This window comes from Notamacropus eugenii, chromosome 3 (assembly GCF_028372415.1).
Source record: "Notamacropus eugenii isolate mMacEug1 chromosome 3, mMacEug1.pri_v2, whole genome shotgun sequence".
NCBI lineage: Eukaryota > Metazoa > Chordata > Mammalia > Diprotodontia > Macropodidae > Notamacropus > Notamacropus eugenii.
The window spans coordinates 217,894,929-217,915,714 of NC_092874.1; the positions used below are offsets into that span (position 1 = coordinate 217,894,929).

At 37.7% G+C, this 20,786-nt stretch overlaps 1 non-coding gene and 1 pseudogene across 1 annotated transcript; one reads left to right on the forward strand and one right to left on the reverse strand.

Annotated features, from left to right (window-relative positions):
• Nucleotides 1–14,809: 14,809 nt before the first annotated feature.
• LOC140533962 (protein SYS1 homolog pseudogene) lies at nt 14,810–15,148 on the reverse strand (annotated as a pseudogene).
• A 988-nt stretch (nt 15,149–16,136) lies between these two features.
• Nucleotides 16,137–16,322, forward strand: LOC140497959 (U2 spliceosomal RNA). Its single transcript, XR_011964955.1, has one exon. It is a non-coding gene; the product is annotated as a U2 spliceosomal RNA (small nuclear RNA).
• The last annotated feature ends 4,464 nt before the right edge of the window (nt 16,323–20,786 follow it).

Below are 20,786 nucleotides of genomic sequence, written 5' to 3' on the forward strand. Positions count from 1 at the left end.
TCCCCCATGTTTTTGAACCTCCACGAGGTTGGAGCGCCACGTGATGCCAGTAGGTCAGGGCTTCAGCAGGTCCTTCCCTGCCCTCCAGACCACAGCTTTGGGGGGAGGGGGGGTGTTTGCTGTACCTCAAGGTATCTGAATAATCACCTCCCTTATTGACTACCATGTTGCCCCTTGGATCTTTTCCTTTTTCTTCACTGGCTCCCTTCCGTTCAAACTGAACAACTGTTTTGGGCCATTTTTATTCTTTTCCTTTATTGCAGACTTCATAAAATTCTCCAGTGCCACCCAGTGAGAGGCAGTGCGGTCCAAGTGTCTGGGAAACTTGACTTGAAATCCTTTCCAAGACTTGAGTTGGAGCCTGAGCTTGGTTACTCATACCAATGAGATCACTCTATGACTCAGTTTCCTCATCTGTCAGATGAAGTTGTTACTTCACTTTCTGACCCTCCCCCAGGCAGCTCAGATCTAACCTCAAACACTAGCTGTGAAACCCTAAGCAAGTCATTTAACCTCCGTTTGCCTCAGTTTCCTCTTCTGTAAAGTAGTAACACATCTTGCAGGGTTATTGTGAGACTCAGATAAGATACTATTTGTAAAAGCGCATGGTCGAACATAGGAGGCACTGGATAAATGTTTATTCCTTTCCCATTCTCTCTACTACCTTTCACGGAATAACCTCTCCTCACCCTTCAGGATTGACTCTTGGATACTGACTCCCAGATCATCATCATTTCTTTGTCAAGGAGTTCAGCTCTTGCTTTTATATTTGAGGACTTCACTTGATATGTTGATGCCACATCAAGTAGTCTTGCTTCACAGGTTATCAGTCGCGCTTCCAAAGGTCCAAACCTTTATCCACCTCAGAAACAAAAAGGTATTGTCATACCTTTGATATCTTTGTTAATCTCAAATATTCCACCTCTCAAAAACTCTGAAATGTCTTTATATTACTAGAAAATATATCTTTCCAGCTTTCCATTTATCCTCTGAAACCCAATATTTATCCTCACTACTACTTCCAGACACTCTACCCTTCTTTTCTTCTATTCTGGCTTCAGTTTCCTCCCTTCATAAGCTCAACTCTTGTTAATTAATAAATTCAATTTCATGTTTTCCTTGATTCTTCAATCTCTTGTCTCGTTGTCCTGGCAACACTCATCACCATGTCCAGGTACTTCTTAATGTCTTTGGAAGATGTCACAATTTTTCTACCTGGATCCACTGCAAATTTACATTATCAACTCTCAAGTGAATCCTCATTATTATACATATACCAGAAAAAAGTTCCAACTATGTGCCACGCACTGTGGTAGGGTGGGTATATACAGAATGAAATAATCCCTACTCACAAGAAACTTAATAGGGAAGACAAGAACATGTGTGTGTGTGTATAAGCATAGTTCATGGATAGCATGGATACATATGATCTTGAGATCTGACCAGTGTCTGGAGAGGTAAGCACATATATGTGCTACTAGTGTGCTAGCTGGGGGAAAGAACAGATAGACCCAGGAAGGGCAGCCACAACTGAGTGCTCATTCCTCAAGCCTATGAGAAGCATATAGGCCTAGAATTATATCTTTGACCACCACCATTCTTTGAATATTGTTAGTCTAGGAGGTGATAGTTCAGAACAAAAGCTGATTCCCTATTCACTCTCAAAAAGAGTAGAATTTAGCTTTCATTTATCAACATAGCTCCATCCCACGAAACTCAAGGTGAAACAAGAAACCATCAAAAATAGTGAAAATGAAATAACTCCATTTTCCCAAGCAAAACAGCAAACAGATATGATATATATTAGAACATACCAAATAATACACAAAATTAATTAGCTCTTCAGCTGGGAGCAAGATCTCACCTCAAACCAGAAGAAAAAGAACAATCACAGACAGAAGAGGTCCATTTTCAACAATCTCTAAAATTTCAAATTTGTCCAGGGACATGATGGGATCACTGAATCATACGTGTAATCCATCTCAGTCTCTCTCTCTCTCTCTCTCTCTCTCTCTCTCTCTCTCTCTCTCTCTCTCTCTCTCTCTTTCTTTCTCTCTCTCGGAGGTGGGAAATGGAAGTCTCATGTGTGAAAGTCTGCAGCTGGATTGAAGAGTTTGGGAAAAGGATTATTGAGTCTGGAAAGATATGTTGATGTCAGGTGTGTGCTTGAAAATTAAACAGAGAAGATTATATTTTGTTCTAGTAGCAATAGGACTGCTTGATTGGGAGAATCATATGTGGTTAGATTTGCACATAAGAAAAATTATCCTGGCAGCAGTGGAATAAACTCAAGTGGAAAGAGACTTAAGGCAGAGAGATCACTTAGGAGGCTGTCAAAATAATTGAAAAGAGGAATAACAAAGACCTGATCTAAAGTGACAGCTGTGTGAGTGGAGTGAAGGAATCATATGCCAATGATCTGTGAAGACAGAAATGACAAGATTTGGCAAATGACTGGATATTGTGGGGGGAGGAAGAGTGGAAAATGCAGGATAATGCTGAGATGAACCTGAGACAATAGAAGGATAATGGTGCCTTCAACAGAAACCAAGAACTTTGGAAAAGGGCAGAGTTTGTTAGGAAAGACAATGTTTAGTTTTAGACATGAGTTTAAGGTGTGTAATTGTAGTTTAGGGACTAAAGTTCAGGAAAGAGATGGGGGTTGTATACAAATACTGGTGATTTATCTGCTTAGATATGATAGTTAAGTCCAATAGGCCTGATGAAGTCACCAAAAAAGTGTAAAGGGAAAGGAGAAGAGAGTCTAGAACAGAACCTGACACCCACATTTTAGGACTATAATTTCAGCCAGGAAAGGAGAATGAGACAGAGTAGGGAGACGTAGGAGGAGAACGAAAGTAACTTCAGAGTCATCCTCAGCTATTTCCTCTCCTTTCCTCCTCATTTGCAATTAGTTGCCAAGTCTCCTCAATTCCACCTCCAAATGGAATTGTTTAAGTGCCTATTATATGCCAGGCATTACGCTAAGTGCTGGGAGTATAAAAAGGAAAAACAAAACAGTCCCTCATCTCAAAGAGTTTGCACATACAAGGAGAAAACATATACAAACAAGCATATATAAATAAATACAAACTTTATGGATAAATGAACATAATTTTGAAGGAAATAAAGAATTCTAGTGAAGTAAGAGTGCAATTCAGACATGAGAGGACAGTAATGCAAAACCACAAAGATCAAAGAGAGAGTATCTTGTATGAAGAACAGTAAGAAGAGCAGTTTGACTGGACTAAAGAGTGAAGCTAATCAATGAGCTTATATTCGATCTGGAATTTATTGAGATGTGGATTGACATCATCAGACCTACATTTAAGGAAAATTACTTTGGCAGCTGTGTGGAGGATGGATGAGAGAGAAGAGTTACTCATTTCATGGAGATCAATTTTAAGAATGGTAATAATTTAGATGAGAAATAATGAGGACCTGAACTAGAGTAGGACCCATGTTAGCAAAGAAGAGAACAGAAGCTAGAAAGTGTGTATATATAGACAGAGGTTAGAGGTGTGAGTTCAATATGAAGGGATGATAATTAAAAAATAAAGTTAAGGGGTGAGAGAAATACACTAGAAGAAAGAGAAAAGGAGAGGTAGAATGGGGTAAATTATCTCACAGAAAAGGGGCAAGAAAAAGCTTTTATAGTGGAGGGGAAGAGGGAGGAGTTGAATGGGAATGAGTGAACCATATTGTATTAGTAAACACCCTAACATACACAGAGGGGGCCTGCTATCACAGGTTCTTAGATCTGCATTCATGAAAGGAAAGGCAGTTTTTGAGGGGTTAGCAATCACTTTAATCAAGCACATGTAGCATTCCTTTAACCAAGTACATATATCATTCACCTAGTTCAGGGAGTCAGCACCTTGAACTTCAAAGAAAATACAGAGAAATCAAAGATCAACAGACATGACTTCCTCTGCCTAACCATGATCAATACATACATCACAATTCAACTGACAGGTCCAACTGTCTGACCATAGTTACCACAGAGGGAAGCACCGACATCTGGCTTTCCAAAGCTGAGGGGCTTCTTAGCAGCTTCCCAGAGTCCTCATCTGGCCAAACACTTGCAGTCAGTAAACCCCAAAATAAAACCATGCCTCAGAGTCTTTATAAACGTTTTAGAGTCAGAGGGCATCACATCCCTTGAGAACCAGTGCATCATTAACAAAAGGTGTGAACTTTCCTACAAATCTTCCCAAAGCTTAAAATGAGTGGGAAAGATCCTCCTTAATCACATTATTCGGAGGCAATTTTAGTGAAACAAAAGCCAAAAGATCCTACTTTACTTGACCTTACACATATTTTTATTATAATTGGCCCAAAAATAAAATAATATAACCACTCAATTGGGTATAGAAATCTATCTTACACTACAGGAAAGTAGGAGGAAAAGGGGATAAGAGAAAGGGGAAGGTGGTGATAGAAGGGAGGGAATTTGGGGGGAAGGGGGAGTCAGGAGCAAAACACTTGAGGAGGGACAAGGTGAAAGGAGAGAATAAAATAAATGGAGTGGAGGGAATAGGCTAGAAGGAAATATAGTTAGCAATAGCAACTGTGAAAAAAATATTTGAAGCAAGTTTCTCTGATAAAGGCCTCATTTCTCAAGCATATAGAAAACTGAGTTAAATTTATAAAAATAAGATTCATTCGCCAATTGATAAATGATCAAAAAATTTGATCAGTTTTCAGATGAAGTAACCAATGCTATCTATATGAAAAAATATTCTCACTCACTATTGAATAGAGAAATTTGAACTAAAACAATTCCGAGATACTACCTCAGACCTATTAGATTATCTAACAGGACAGAAAGGTAAATGACAAAGGTGTTGGAGAGGATGTGGTGGAAAATGAGACATTAGTGCACTGTTGGTAGAGTTGTGAACTGATTCAATCATTCTGTAGAGCAATTTGGAACTATGCCCAAAGGCTATAAAACCAGGAATACCCTTTGACCTAGCAATACCATTACTAGGTCTGTATCACAAAAGAGATTTAAAAAAATAAAAAGGAAAAGGACTTATATGTAAAAAAAATATGTATAGCAGCTCTTTTCTGGGGTAAAAAAATAGAAATTGAGGTGATGCCCATTAATTGGGAAATGGCTGGCAATTATGATGGAATACTATTGTCCTATAAGAAATGAGGAGCTGGATGCTCTCAGAGAAACCTGGAAAGACTTGCATGGGCTGATGCCAAGTGAAATGCACGGTGTACAAAGTAAAAGCAACTTTATAAGATGATTAGGCATAAATGACAGCTATTCTCAGCAATACAATGATCCAAGACAATTCTGAAGGACTTATGATGAAAAATGGCTATCCATCCCCAGAGAAACGACTGGTGGTGTCTGCATACAGATTGAAGTATACTTTTTTTAAAACTTTATTTTTCTTGAGTTTCTGTTTGTTTGTTTTCTTTCACAACATGACTATTATGCGTATTTTTTGCATGACTGCACATGTATAACCTATATCAAATTGCTTGCCTTCTCAGTCCAAGGATGGAGTTAGGAAAAGAGAGAATGTGGAACTCAAAGTTTTAAAAATAAATGTTAAAAATTGTTTTTACACATCACTGGGAAAAATAAGAAACTAAATAAATACCAAACAAAGGGAGGAAGAGAAAAAGCAAGAGATATTGGGGAAGAAAGAAAAAGATTTGGCAACTAATTTTATGTTTGGAGTAAGGAAGAATGAGAAGGCAAGGACACTTTTTTTACTTTAAATCTATGTTACTAAAAGGATTGTGGTGCCTTGGGAAGAGAAAGATAAGGCTAGAAGTAGGGATGGTATGGAAGAGAAAAGTAAAGAATGCAGTATGGACATTGTGAAATTGAGATGCCTGTGGGTCATCCAGCTTGAAATATAGATGGTGTCCGTAACTAACAATCTGAGAAAGAGTACTCCAATAAGTAAGAGAAACCAAGGTAGAAAAAATATCATGAAACCTAAAGAAGAGAGTATCAAGAAGAAAGTGATCAACTTTTTTTTAATGCTGCAAAAATTGGAAAGAATGGGAATTGAGGAAAGCAAACTGGATCTGAAAAATGAGAGATAATTTGTAATTTTGGAGGAAGATGTTTGAGTTGAGACATAAGGTCAGATGCCAGAATGGAAGGGATTGAGAAATAACAAAACAGAATTTAGAAATTATGAGTATATGCAGCTTTTGTTAGGAAAGTGACTGTGAACTGGATGTAAAGAGAAGGATCTAAAGAAGGGGATTTTTTTTTCAGATTAAGAAAGAATTGTACATATGATAAGCCAGAAAAAGAGACTGAGAAAGAGACTACCAAGAGAAACCAAAGTAGAGCAGTAACATGAAAATTCAAAGAAGTGATTAATAGCATCAAATAATACAGAGATTGGGAAGAAAATACTAAATTGAGACTTAATAAAGATCAGAGCCAAAGGGAATGATTGTGGGGGTATTGCAGACCAGGCCTGACTTAGGCTGACCTAGTGCTTCAGGTTCAGAAATGAAACATTTACAGATCATCTATCAGTTAATAGAGATTTAATTAGCCATGTTAGGGAAACGATATTGAGCAAAGATTCATTTGAATCACTACCTCTGTTTTGGTCATGATGGTTTAATGGTCATTGAGAAAAAGTATTTATGGATTTTGTTTAGACTCTTTCCAAATGTTTTGTGGTCTATTTTAAAATTCTTAAGCTGTGTATTAAATGGTACTGCTTCAAATATGTTCTTCCCATTCAGTTCTTATTTTAGAATACCTGTAAGTCTTTAAACATATTTAACCACAGCCTTCTCCTTGAATACAGAGGTATTGCTGTCATCCATTTGTTCATTGTGCCCTCCACATTCACTCTCATGAATTCATTAGTCTCTGTCTTTCTTTGTTATACATTAATGTTATACCTACAGGTTATAGCTATTAATTAATTGATGTTATACTTATAGATTCCAGATGACATTTTGATATCATAAGAGAAAGATTCTATGCATTTAAACAGTCCAATGTTTGTCAGTGGGGCCATATAGCTTCGTGTCATTGTGTACTTCAAGTAATTAAGATATGTGGTTAGACTCTTTCTTTAACTTGGAAACAATATTCAATACCACTTAAGAAAAGTGTGGATTTAAGACTCGACCAATCTTCCTGGAAAGTGTCACATTTTATTAAAAAATTATTCTTCACTTCTATTATGCAGGCAGTATGTTGTAAATAGAGAACAGATTTCCATGTAGACCTCAAAGACTCCAGTGTTCTCACTGTTTGTGTTGATTTTATACACTTGCCATATTTAAATAAGATATGAATACATGACCAATCCAAAGGCTTTGTAATTGTCAAATATGGAAATTTAGACATTATGACAATTTGGGCACATATTCAACAATAATAATAATTTTAAAATAAGTTGTTCTTTATGCTTCAGGAACTTTTTAGAATGTATTTTTGCTCTTCTGCCAATATATTGGGTTGTTGAGTTTTTTCTCTTTTTTTTATAAATGGTTGTAGATGTTTTTTTAGTAACACAAGCTATGGCTACTTTGCATAAAGCACACATGTAGATTTATGCAAATTAGAACAAAGTCTAATAATTAAATGTACTGAATCATACAATAAACCTGACAATTTTTTAATATATGAAGAATATTTAATATACAACTATTTTCATCTTTCTTCAGTCCTTTGTTTTATACAATTCATTGAGTTCACAATATTTTAAAATGAAGGTATCAAACACATACCTTGAAAGCCTACAACACTCTCAAGTACAGCCTGAATTGGTTTAAAATGTAATTGAGAAGGGGAGAGGGGAGCCAAGTTGGTGGAGTAAAAGCAGGGACTTGCTTGAGCTCTCCCCCAAACCCCTCCAAATGCCTATGAAAATGACTCTAAACAAATTCTGGAGATGTAGACTCCCAGAATGACAGAGTGAAACAAGTCTCCAGCTCAAGACTTCTTGGAAGATAAACAGGAAGGGTCTGTCACACTGGGCTGGGAGTGGAACACAGTCCACTGTGGGCAGTGCTGGGATAGATGGGGCTGGAAAACCTCAGGGGACTGGCAGCTGTGGGGGTTTCCAGACCTTTCAGCCCACAAACGCCAAAGATAGCATAAAAGGTCATTGGGAAAACTCTGTTAGACCTGAATGAAATAGAAACAAAATCCTGGCCCCAGCACAGGGCAGCTGACAAGGTGGTAGCTTCAGTGGCAGCAGCAATAGCAGCAACAGCTTCTGGGGCTCTGGACCCACAGATGGTGTGGAAATCTAGCAGCTGATCAGAGAGCAATTAGATGGATCTCTTAGCTGGTGTTGATGCAGGATTCTCTTGTGTTGACCTACTTGAATCTGTGTCACAGTACTAAGTGGTGATCCTGGAGTGAGGAGGAGCACTGGTGTGGTGGAGCTTGTGGTGCAGTTGAGAAGGAATCCTCATAGTTCCAAGACAAAAAAAGAGTGCTTGTGGTCACTCATAGACCAGAGCACATGCCAGGAAAGGAGTAAACACCTCTCCTTTGATCATACCACCTTGGAAGAACTGAAAATTTGCAGACCCCTAGAAGTAGCTCTGAAAAGAGATGCACAAAACCCCTAAAGTTTGGGACAGTACATCACCCCTTCCCCATTGGAAGCAGAGTAACAAAGTCAAGTATTTGACTGGGAAAATGAATAGACCCCACAAAAAATTCAAACTATAGAATCTCACTTTGGTGAAAAAGATCAAAACATACAATCAGAAGAAGACAACAAAGTTAAAGTTCCTTCATCTAAAGCCTCCAGGAAAATATATGAATTGGTCTCAAGTCATAGAAGAGCTAAAAAGAATTTTGAAAGGCAAGTAAGAGAAGTAGAGGAAAAATTGGGAAGAGAAATAAGAGTGACGAAAGAAAATCATGAAAAATGAGTTAACAGCTTGCTAAAGAAGACACCTCCAAAAATATTGAAGCAAATAATACCTTAAAAATTGTCTAACCCAAATGGCAAAAGAAGTCCAAAAAGCCAATGAGGAGAAGAATGCTGTAAAAGGTGTAATTGGCCAAATGGAAAAGGAGGTCCAAAAGCTCACTTAAGAAAATAATTCATTTAAAATTAGAATGGAGCAAATGAAAGCTAATGACTTTATGAGAAACCAAGAAAGTACAAAGCATAACCAAAGGAATGAAAAAATAAAAGACAACATGAAATATCTCATTGGAAGAAAAACTGACCTGTAAATAGATTTGGAGAGACATTTTAAAAATTATTGGACTCTCTGAAAGTCAGGATCAAAAAAGGAGCTTAGATATCATCTTTCAAGAAATTATCAAGGAATCCAAGATGATGGAGTAACAGCAGGGAGTTTTTAGAGCACTCCTGCCAAGCCTAGCCAAATACCTGTAAAAAATGGCTCTAAACAAATTCTGGAGCTGTAGAATCTACAGAATGAGGGAGTGAAGCATATCTTCAGTCCAAGACAGTCTGGACATTCTCCAGTAAGTTGCTATCTTGCCACACTAGGAGCAGAGCACAGTTCAGTGTGAGCCGTGAGTGCACAGAGGGGACCTGAACAGGCCTTGGGGAAAATGAATCTCTCACACCTGTCATGGTTCCCAGACTTCATGACCCCAAAACACTGAGGATAAATTGGAAGGTCAGCAGGAAAAACCCATGGGACCATTGCAGGAGAATGGAGTGATCCAGCCCCAGCCCCAGGGTGGCAGAGGGTGCAGAGGACTGAGAAACCCACAGCAGCCACAGCAGCAGCAGGAGCAGCTGCAACCACTGTTTCTGGAGCTCTAGGTCCACAGATTGGGGAGGATCAAGTAGCTGACAGTACACCCCCCACCCCCACTGGAAGCAGAGAACTACCTTGACAAAGAGCTCAAAAGTCAAGTGACTGGAGAAATGACCAAAAACCAGAAAAAATAATCAGACTATAGAATTTTACTTGGTGCAAAGAAGACCAAAGCATGCAAACAGAAGAAAACAAAGTCAAAACTCCTCCGTCCAAAGCCTCCAAGAAAACTATGAATTGATCTCCGGCCATGGAAGAGTGCAAAAAGGATTCTGAAAATCAAGTAAGAGAAGTAGAGCAAAAATTGGGAAGAGAAATGGGAGTGATACAAGAAAATCATGAAAAATGAGTCAACTGCTTGCTAAAGGAGACCCAAAGAATGCTGAAGAAAATATCACTTTAAAAAATAGACTAACCCAAATGGCAGAAGAGATCCAAAAAAGTCAATGAAAACTGCCCTGATATTATAGAACCAGAGGGTAAAATAAATATTGAAAGAATCCACCAATCACCACCTGAAAGAGATCTGAAAAAAAAACTCTTAGGAATGTTGTAGCCAAATTGCAGAGTTCTCAGGTCAAGGAGAAAGTATATATACATATATATATATATATATATATATGTATATATATATATATATATATATATATATATATATATATATATACATATATATATATATATATATATACACACACATGCATGTATGGATCTCTTTTGCCATTTGCGTTAGTCTATTTTTTAAAGCGATATTTTCTTCAGCATTCTTTGGGTCTCCTTTAGCAAGTAGTTGACAGAGGGCACAGAGTGAGTCGAATATGAAGGGATAATATCTAAAAAATGTAAGGGATGAGAGAGGAATATATTGGGAGAAGAAGAAAGGGAGAGATAGAATGGGGTAAAATGTCTCACATAAAAGAGGCAAGAAAAAGCTTTTACAATGGAATGGAAGTAGGGGGGGGGGCTTGAGAGGGTATGAGTGAACCTTAATCTCTTTGTATTTGGCTTAAGGAATGAATTACATACAGACCCAATTGAGTATGTTACCCTACAAAAAAGTAAGGGGACAGAGGTAAGAAGGAGGTGAGGATGAAAGAAGGGAGGATAAATTGGAGGAGGGGGTAGTAGGAAGCAAACATTTTTGAAAAGTGGGTCATAAGAGAGAATAGAATAAATGGGGGCCTGCATAGGATGAAGGAAAATATGTTCTTTCACATGACTATTATGGAAGTGTTTTGCACAAATACACATGTGTAACCTATATTGAATTGCTTGCCTTCGTAATGAGAATGAATGAGGAAGAAAGAAGGAAACCTGAAACCCAAAATTTTGAAAACAAATGTTAAAAACTGTTTTTATGTGCAACTGGGAAATAAGATGTATAAGCAATGGAAGATAGAAATCTATCTTGCCATACAAGAAAGTGAGAGGGAGGGGCATAAGAGAAGAGTGGGATGAGAGAGGGGAGGACAGACTGAGGGAATAGGTAATCAGAATGCAAGTCATCATGGGGTTGGGAGGAGGGGAGAGATGGGGAGAAAATTTGGAACTCAAAATCTTATGGAAATGAAAGTTGACTAAAATAAATAAATTAGTATTTTTTAAAATACAAAAGATACAGTTTAATCCTGAATTTTTAAAATGGACATTCATTGAGTTGAAACATATTCAGGTATTTGTAAATAAGAAGATTGAACCTAGGGAAAATTTAATATAAAAATCCAGAAGAAATACAAGGAAATCATTAAAAATGGATTATAAGGTAAAAAAAATGTAATGGAGAAATATTTTTTCAAATAAATAAAATATAGTAAAACAGATAATAGTACAATTCAAAGTATAAAACAGAACCAAAAGAATAAAAATTATTTAAACTATGTACTATTATATGTACTATATACTATGTACTTAATAAAATGTATTATTACTATATCATTCTATACTTTGAATTGTTTTATACTTTCTTGGTTTCTCATAAAGTCATTAGCCACATTAACTTCCATTTGCTTCATTCTAATTTTTAAGGAATTATTTTCTTAAGTGAGATTTTGGACCTCCTTTTCCATTTGGCTAATTCTGAATAGAAAATCTGACTTTCAAATACAAGACTCAAGAGAAACATAAACAGGAAAACAGGAAAGGGAAATCATAAGAGACAAATTGTTAAACTGTTTACATGCCTACATGGGAAGATGACATTTGTAACTCATAAGACCTTTCCCATTATTTGGGTAGTTAGATAAAATGTATGTCTAAGATTCTTATTAATAATTGGGTAGCTCATAAAAAAATATTGGCATAAACCTGAGTATGATATGAATTTAAAAACTGAAACCATTTAGGAACAGCTAAAAAGAGTAATCATTTTGTAAAGATAAGGTATAACAGGTAGCATTAACATAGAGGAATTAGATGGGAGAAGAGAGCTGATAGTTCTGGTAACCTATTGTCATCAGCAATGGTTTTAAGATGGAACAACATACATACATACATACATACATATATATATATATATATATATATATACATATATATATATATATATATATATATATGAATGAGTATAAGTTTCCTAAATTCAAAATAAATAAATAAAAAGGTAAGGGGAAAGGGAGGGAGAAAAGGCAAGGGAGGGATCCTTAGAAGGGAAGGTAAGTGAATGGGTAAAGGGGGGGTATAGATCAATGGGAATGGGAGGATAAGGGAGGGATCTCTAGAGGGGAGGGTGAGGGAATAAGTGATTGGGGGCTATTGAAGAATGTTTAGATTTATGGGAATGGGAGCATAGGAGAGAGATCCCTGTTGGGGAGAGGGGATAGACAAGTAATAGGAGGTCAAGGCAGTGGGTCAAAGTAAAGTAGAAGAAGCCAGAGGGATAGGAAACAGGAGATATGCAGAAACATAAAAACAAAGATCAGGAGTAGAATTTGTTTGGGAAAGTATATGTTTATATTTGTATGTACATATAGAGAAATCTATCCACACTTAATTGTGACCTTCTGGGGGAGTAGGAAAGGGGAAAAAAGAACAAAGTAAAAAAAAAATGCATAGCCAAGAACAAAACTAACAAAGAAACAAAGAAAAGATGGATAGCTCTTAACACAACATGTAGTATTTATCACACAGGTTTTCTTGAAATGAAAATTTATTATTACATATTTTGAATCCTCTCTTATGCTGTGCTATGTACATGACATACTTTTTTATCCCTTTCTTACTTTGTATTTAAATTCCAATATTTGATGTGTTTTTGTTTGTTTTCTCTGTTCTATGTTTGTCTTCTGGTGTTTGAGTCTAAAATAAAAGTTAAAAAAAAATCCCTTTGCAATGATATATACTGTTTTGCTTAGTACATAAGTATTGTATCCCTATTTAATTCATGGGATATAGCTCTCAAGTCTCCCACATTTGAGCTATCTCTCCTTTTACAAGGGACTTGGTTCTAGTTTTTCTCATAAAGATATGTTTTTCTAATTTTAGAATGCCATCCATTCTCCTTTCAATCAATCCTCTCTTTCTCATAAAGTATTTCACTCTTCTGATCAATTTCTCCTCAGAAGAAAGTATATAAATTATTTCTCAAGTGCCATTTTCCAACTCAGTGTAACTTATTTCAGAATACTAACTGAGCTTACTATGAGCTAATTCTTTGAGCTTTCTTTCAGTATCTCTAAATATCCTTATTTTGGTTCTCTGTGTTACTGGTTCTTTGCAAATTTATTAATAACTCTTATTTTGATAGCACTTTAAGGCATTACAAAATGCAGTCAGCACAACAGCTCAGTGAGTCAGGTTGGACCAGTATTATTATCCCTATTTTACAAATAAGGAAACTGAGGCTTACAAGAGGGGAAGAGAATAGCCCTCTGTCACATTTCCCAACCAGAACTAGAATCCTTCTCATTCCAGCTCGTGTGCCCTTTCCACTCTACCATACTGTTCTGCTAGTACAATGGAAAGGTTGTTCCTTCAACCCAGGAAACAAGAAGTCTGTCCTTTTGTGAGATACTCTTCCCAATAGCTTATCACAGTAACACAAAGTCAACACAAGCAGAACTGGAAAATACTGTATTTATGTGCAAAGGAAGTCAAGGAGGTGTCAGTCACTCCAACTAGAAATCCTTTCCCAAAGGAGCATCTCCAGAGTGAAGTACTACCTCCTTCTCCTCCTACACACATCATCCCCAACTGGCAAGAGAAAAACCCTGGATGGGTGGAACACTGGGCTTGTCCCATCACGAAGTAACTTTGTATTCCCATCTGTACTATAGTTCCAAGGAAAGGAGGGAGTAACTGCCAGTCTGTGCTTTCTAGGGGTCCTAGGAGCTGCCTCTCATAGTCACCAGGGGCAAGGGATAAGACAGACAAGAGGGAGCCAAAGGAAGGTCGCTGGTTAGTATGTGTGTCTCAGGGTAGCAGGCTTTGGATTTCACTTGCATTCCATGCCTCCATCATGGCCTTGATAACTGTACCATTTTTATGACCTCTCCATCCACTGAAATACGTATTACCCCAAACTGAACTAATTTGGTCCAGCAAAACTGGAGAAGTTATAACTCTCTCAAGCTGGCAGAGTGAATAGCCAGGCAGGTGATTTTCTCCAATCAGAGTTTCTTGATTTTTTTTTTTAAATGACAAGAATAGTGGAAAAAGTGAGACATCTCCAATTTTTGCTTTCTCCTTTCACTGCCTTTGCCCATAAGAAAGGTTCTCTTCCCAATGCATTTCTTCCCTGCAGACATCATTGCCTCAGCATATGCCAGTTGGCTGCTCCTGACTGACTGGTGGAACCTGCTTCTCTCACACCATTGTCAACTTCACATTGGCCAAGTCCCTCTCAGTGCCAGCAAAAAGACTAGAGGGTATGCGTGGCCCCAGAAGCCAATCTCCTAGACATTGGATTTGGGAGCAGAGTTAAGGGGGATCTCTTTGAGCTCTGTCCTCATACAGAGGTACTCCCCAATCACAGCCATGAGGGCAATGCAAACAGCATGCACCAGCCACCAGGTCAGTGATGAAGGGAAATGGCAACTGTAGATTCAGCATCCCAGGAGGTGGAAGAAATGAACTGTGACAGTGAAGTCCAAGCACTGTTTCCCTCAACGGATGAAGTATAACAAACCAGGGGCACAGGTAAGGGCACTGAGGATGAAGGCCATCAAGGAGAGATGGCCAGGAGGAGTAGAGAAGCCCAGGATCTGAACATCTGGTCCAGAGTGGGGCTTCTCTGTACCAGGCTGTCCACCAGTGCCAACCACAGACCCAGAGAGTCATAGTACACGTTCTGCATGAGGATGATCTGGGAGACGATGAGGATAGGGTTGCACACGTAGCTGCGGAACTGGCAGGCCATGGCCAGGGCTCCAGAGGTCCAGCCTCCAGCTTCAGCGCCTCTGCCGCCTCTCTCCCGCAGTGGTCTCCACGTGTGTCCAGGCCATGGGAAGGGGAAGTGTGGGGGGCGGGGCCCAAGGGGCTGTCAGCCGGCTTCGGACTGTGGGACCAGTAGCTTGGCTGGTGTCACCATGTAGCTTTGAGAGTGGCGCAGATCACTGGAAGCATCCTTCGTGTCCCAGCCCCAGTAGGGAAAGAGAGCTAACGCTTCTGGTTTAACTCTTAAAAGAAAGAGATCCCTATGAGTTTCTAGTTCTAAAATGTCAAAACATTTATTAAGTATAATAAATTCACTTTATCAAAGAATGGTACTCTTAGAGACATGCTTGACCCTAATAAGGTGTCAAGGAACATTTATTACAGTAGAGGTCGGAGGAATTGAATACCTTTAACCAAAAGCAGGCTCAACCCCATCCTTAGGAAGGAAGAGCACTGAGTACAGAAGTGAGATGAGCTACATATCATTAGTTCAAGACAGATCCTCCCACTTGGAGATGGATTAGTCCATTCTCCATTAGGTCGCCATCTTCTCTACATCACGTAACCAGCCTTGATGTGATCCCCTTTCCCAAACATACTTTGTCATAGGACCCATGATCAGAAAATGGAGGGGTAATTTTATGTGGGGTGTGTCTGCTTACATACATGAAGTTCATTAAGCAAGTGCAGTGAAGAAAAACTTCCTCCAGGTTATTCTAGGTCATATCCCTTGACTGGTTCAGGCTGGTTCCAGGCCTGGACCTTCTTATAAAAAATTTTCTGACTTTCTGAAGGCCACTGTCTGTCTCCTAATTAGTTGAGTCTACCTGTGATCTGCTAGCTTTCTTATTATCTGACATTCTCTGTGACTTCATCAACTAGTAACTCTGTGGAAACTTAACTTTTGGCTGTCTCTCATAGTTCTATAAAATTGTATTTAACAAACATAATTCTAAGCAAATCAAGAAATACAATATATACAGTAATGAACAATGAAATAATGGATTATGTGTAGTATGTGTTCTCATCAGTTTAATATTTGATACATTCTCTATCCAAGGACAATATATTAAATGAATTTTTGGAACAGGGATTTTTTTTTGGAAGGCAGTTAGGTGGCACAGTGAAGAGAATGCTGAGCCTGGAGTCAGGAAGACTTATCTCCCCGAGTTCAATCCAGCCTCAGACAGTTACTAGATGCGTGACACTGGGCAAGTCACTTAACCCTGTTTGCCTCGATTTCCTCATGTGTAAAATGAGATGGAGAAGGAAATGGCAAACCACTTCTTTATATTTGCAAAGAAAATCCCAAATGCAATCACAAAGAGTCAGACAGGACTAAACAGCAAAGTAACTCATATGCATTAATAAAATATTAAAACAAGCAAATGAACATTATTATTTATCAATAGCACTATCAAACACTTTGCATTTATCTTATCAGTGGGGTTTTAGTAACAGAGAAAGTACACATAAAAAATGCAAATATCCTATATATGAGTCCCCACACAAGCAGGCCACTGCACACATATAGCTAAGGTGGGTTGGTAATTCCTGCATACTATCCCGTTTTCCTTATTAATTTTCTACCTGTAGTTTAAGGCAATCAAGAAGTATGTTTTGATATTTGCATATTACTAAAATGTAACATCTTGTTTATTAACTTAATGATTAACTCTTAGTTCCACTCAGTTTATAAAATATTATTCATTTAATAAATTGAGGAAACTTTTCCCCCATAAGTTCATCTCTCTATATCAAGCCTTCTAACCTACTAGACTTAAAGAAACATCAAGGTCACTGGTTATACTGTTATTAACAGTGTAGCAAACAATAAAACAAACACTTAATAATTATTTACTGTGAGAAATTATTTACTGTCATCAGCTGTGAGAAAGATCATAGTTAAGTCACTTTTAACCATCACTTGCAGCAGCTTACTTCTCAATTCTGGAAACATAGTTCCACCATTTATTTCTCCTCAAACATCAAGTGAGTCTTTTCTTAACAATTCTCTCCACGTTCTTCCCTAAAAAAAAGATAAAATTGAGTTCTCTCAGGATATACATTCTCATAGTCGTTTATCTCTACGTTCTCACAGTTTTTCTTTTTTTCCATCATGGTCATGTCATCTCCAGAATGACAGTTAATCTTCCACCCTATTTTATTCCCTTCTAATGGCTCCTGATTACATCCAGATCAACAATAAAATCTTCTGTTGGCATTTAAAGTCTGACACACTTAACATTATTTAATAAATGCTTGTTGACTGAAACTTTCTTGGGATTCCATTAGTTCTTCAAAATGTAGTAACTATGGGAGAGGCTATCAAAACTGTTTAATTTATTTTCTAGATTAAGTTGCACATCTTTCTTTTTTGTAGACTTTAATTTGGATGATATGACATTCAAATTTTCTCCCCTACATGATAGCTAGATATTGACATAATCTTCCAAAATCTTTCCACAGATCTTCAATAGTTCACTTAGGTTATTTCAGCCATGGTGTCCTTTGATATCTGTCCTTTGGATTACTTCTTGATAGTTCTAACTTTTGTAGTTTTTACTGTGACAACACCTGCTACATAAACAATTGTCCAGATACTGAAATGTATCTAAGCTTTCTGTCAAATGTGGGAGAATGAATTCATTCATCATTGTCAGAGTAAACAGCGTCTTTTAAAAATTAATCTTTTTTATATAATTCATTTGCTATCTGGATTCATGAATTTAAACTCAAAAGACACTATCCAAAATGTCAATCTAAGTATATGCATCTCCTTTTTAAAATAATTTGATAGAGTGGTGGTGTTTTGTCATCTCTTTTGTTGTGTAATAATGATTATGGTTTATGGAGTTTTGCTAAGTAACAACTCTCAATGATTTAAAAACACCAATATTTCCATCTTCATATTTAGTGCCTTGTCACTGTCATATCATATTTATCTATTCTAAGTTTAAGATGAAATTGTTCCTTACAATTGCCCTGTTCTAGTTAGCAATTAATTATATGATGTGGAGCTGAAGATAGCTGACAAAAAATACTGTGAAGCCCTTGTCTATAAAAGGGGGAAAATTTGTTTCTAATTTTGTTTTAATATTGTTTCTGCACAAAATTAAGGTATCCACTTCTTCAGTTCATTTGATGTACCATTGTGATTTGCCCAGACTAGTGGTAGTCACCATCTGTACTTTAACATTTCTATTAGCTTGGATATTGGAATTTCTTATTTTTTCTGGTGTACCTTACTTTCTTGTGGTGACATCACTTGAAGGATCATCACTAATGCTGCAGTCCTCCTTGTCAAGTAGATCATAACAACCATTTTTACTAGGACATACCTGCAGCCCTATGTCTTTCTATCTATTTCTTTGAATCTTAGAAAAAGTCAAATCACATGGACTAAGATACTAAATCGTTTGAATCACCAGATCCCAATCTATCAGCATTTCAGGGTTCTTGGAAGGCTTTCACAGTGAACATTGTGGTCTTAATGTCCTACAGTACATCATCTTGGCTAGAATTCCCCTACTTTGCCATTGGTCTGTCTTTGACATGGTAAGAGAGATGGGTTAGACCTTGAAAGGCAATACTATTATGATGACGATGATGATGATGATGATGATGATGATGATGATATCACTATTATTAGGAGCTCACACTTACATAGCACTTTAAGGTTTCATTTTTTATCCTCTCAACACTCTTATGTGGGAAGGGTTCTTATTATTCTCATGTTACAGTCAAAGAAACTGAGACATGAAGAGGTTAAATTATTGGTTCAGGGTCATTGAAAATACAAGTATCTTAGGTCTCCCTGATTCCAAGTCCAACAGTATCAGCATAGTACAATGCATCTCTGTATTTTATTGGTAAGATTCCACCACTTGCTGTGTGATCTTGAATGAATGAGCTAATCATCCTGTAGTGTTTCAGGGAGGACTAGCACCTTTGGTGTGAGGGCTTGCTGAGCACTTTCCAGGGCTTTTTATCTACCTTTGGTGTCTACCTGACACCCAGTTCTCACCTGTGTCTCCAAGAAACAACAACATACACAGTGGCAACACCCCAGTAAACCATCTCAGCAGATGAGCTAAACCAGGTCGAGAGTAACTGACAGTTCTCATTGCTGAGTGAGGGGAATGTCTATTCCATGCATATGAAGACTTCCCTGGTGGAATAGGCAGATGTGAACATTTTTTTTCCAACAGACCATGAAGGTGGTGGAAGCAGGCACTGTGAAGTGCTTAGAATTTGATCAGACATCAAAGTTACTGAGGTCCTCTATTGTATCCCGAGCCATTACCAATCATCTTGACATTTGTCTTGCCACTGGACTCCAATGATTCTGGAAGAGAGAGTGAGACTGACAATTTAGCTCAACTCAACTCAACAAAAATCAAATTTACGTGCAAGTCAAAAGGCATCACTCATACTATTTTACCATTTACCATTTTATTATTTTATTATTTTCTTGTGTTACTGTTTTATCTACTTTGAAGTTCTATGGCAATGGGCTAGTGATGAAGTAGAAGGTGAAAATACATTGGGAACACAGGGTCACAACCCTGCACACAGTTGGCCCAGGGCATAGGGTCATATTCTCAATGTACTGAAGCAGCAGTGGAATTTGGCAACCCCCTGGACATCTGAACCGCCTTTTTAAGAACCAAACTGCTTACCTCCTAGGGCAAGAAAAGAGCTAAAAAATTTGCCCTAAAAAAATGTAACCTAGCCCTGGTGTGTTACTGGGGCAGGCAGGCAGTTCACACCCTGTAGTTGGAACACACATAAAAAAATTTACAAAAACTTTTGCAAAGATGACTCTACTTAACATTGGTACATGGAATGTCTACTTACTTATGGACAACACAAAATCCAGTAGACCTAAAACAGGAACACCTCATATTTTGAGAGAATTCAGTAGGTATCACATCCAAATAGCAGCCCTGAGTGAAATAATGCTGTCAAATGAAGGCTCGCTTGACTTAAATCAGAGCTGGATGGACATTTTCCTGGTGTGGTCACCATGATGAGGAGCACCATGAAACTGGTATAGGTTTCACAATCAATCAAATCTGATCAACAAGCTTGTATACCTCCCAAAAGAAGTGAATAATGGACTCATGACAGTGAGGTTGCCACTTGCAGAAAAGTGACATGCCACTGTCATTGGTGTGTATGCTTCCACTATGAGAAACCCTGATGAGATCAAAGAAAAAGTTTACGACACCTTGGAAGCCTTTATCATCAATGTGCCAAAAGAAGACAAGCAGACAATAGGATGGTATACTTCGAGAATTCCAGAGAATTAACAATAAAAACTAGGTGAAATAATTAATGACTTTAGCAAAGTTGAAGCATGTAAAATAAACCAATGATAAATCATCCGGATTTTTATATATTATCAACAAAATCCAGCAGGAAGAGATAGGAAGAGAAATTTCCTTTAAGATAACTGTAGATAATGTAAAATAATTGGGACTCTACCTAACAAGACAAATCCAGGAACTATATGTGTATGTGTGTGTTCGTCTTTCATTGCTGAAGAAGGTTATGCCATCAGAGAAATAATGACATGACTTGCACTTGACTTTGTTTTTGAGTGACGGAGGGCTGTGCAGGTCACCAGTCTACTTCTCCTC